Raw genomic sequence first — 1,497 nt, forward strand, 5'->3', positions numbered from 1 at the left:
AAATTGAGTAATAAATTGTAGCATTCGTTTTCTCCTATTATCCCTTTTGTAAACTACAAAACTCTAAACTTGAGGTCAAAACATTTTAGTGAAACAAATGGTAATATTTCATTTACTCAGCCCAATGTTATAGAAGTCTGTGAATTGCCTGAGGGTTAAAAATACTCACTCCTCTCCTAGATGAATTCCATGAAAGGTGTAGTTTCCAAAATATCACTTGTGGGAGTTTCTGTATGCCTGGGGCTCTTCAAATATGACATGGTGCCCACAACCTATTCCAGACAAAATAGTGCTCCTTCCCTTCCGAGCCATGCGCCCAAACAGTAGTTTTCCATTACATATGGGGTATCGGCGTACTCAGAAGAAATTGCACAACAAATTGAATGGTCCATTTTTTTCGCTATCCTTGTGAAAATAAAAAATTGGGGGCGGAAATAACATTTTTTTGTGGGAAAAATGTATTTTTTTTTATTTTCACGGCTCAATGTCATAAAATTCTATGAGACACTCGGGGGTTCAAGGTACTCACCACACATCTAGATAATTTCTTTGAGGGGTCTAGTTTCCAAAATGGGGTCACTTGTGGGGGGGGTTCCACTGTTTAGGAACATCAGGGGCTCTCCAAACGCAACATGGCATCTGCTCACGATTTTAGCCAAATTTACATTCTAAAAGTCAAATGGCTGCCCTTCCTTTCCGAGCCCTGCCGTGCACCCAAGCAGTAGTTTTTCGCCATATATGGGGTATCGATGTACTCAGGAGATATTGCATAGCACATTTTATTATGCATTTTCTACTGTTACTATTTTGAAAATGTAAAATTTGTGGCTAAAGTAACATTTTTGTGAGAAAAAGTGAAAGAAAATGTGTGGGAAAAAGTAAAACTTTCATGTTTTCCTTCCACATTGCTTTAGTTCCCGTGAAGCACCTGAAGGGTTAATAAACTTCTTGAATGTAGTTTTGAGTCCCTTGAGGGGTGCAGTTTTAGAATAGTGCAACTTTTGGGTATTTTCTGTCATATAGGCCCCTCAAAGTCACTTTAAATGTGATGTGGTCCCTAAAAAAAATTGGTTTTGAAAATGTTGGAAAAAAAGAGAAATTGCTGATTAACTTTTTTTTTTTATATGGAACGCTTCACGAATGTGCGTGTCATCCTTGCGCAGGGGCCATGCTAATCTTCTCTGCATCGTTCCAATTTTAGTATATGTGCTGCCGAAGCAAGCATAGCTGATTAACTTTTAACCCTTCTAACTTCCTATAAAAAAAACCCCTACATTTCAAAAATTGTGCTGATGTAAAGTAAACATGAGGGAAATGTTATTTATTAACTATTTTGTGTGATATAACTCTCTGCTTTAAGGGCATAAAAACTTGAAGTTTGAAAATTGCTAAATTTTCGCCAAATTTCCTATATTTTCCGAAATAAACATAAGTCACATTGAACAAATTTTGCCACTATAATGAAGTACAATATGTCAGGAGAAAAACAGTCCCAGA

The 1,497-nt window shown here is 36.8% G+C and overlaps 1 non-coding gene across 1 annotated transcript; it reads right to left on the bottom strand.

Moving 5' to 3' along the window:
• Nucleotides 1–1,118: 1,118 nt before the first annotated feature.
• On the bottom strand, nt 1,119–1,225 carry LOC143797444 (U6 spliceosomal RNA). The gene has a single exon (XR_013220473.1). It is a non-coding gene; the product is annotated as a U6 spliceosomal RNA (small nuclear RNA).
• Between the last annotated feature and the right edge of the window lie 272 nt (nt 1,226–1,497).

Source organism: Ranitomeya variabilis, chromosome 1 (genome assembly GCF_051348905.1).
Source record: "Ranitomeya variabilis isolate aRanVar5 chromosome 1, aRanVar5.hap1, whole genome shotgun sequence".
Lineage (NCBI taxonomy): Eukaryota > Metazoa > Chordata > Amphibia > Anura > Dendrobatidae > Ranitomeya > Ranitomeya variabilis.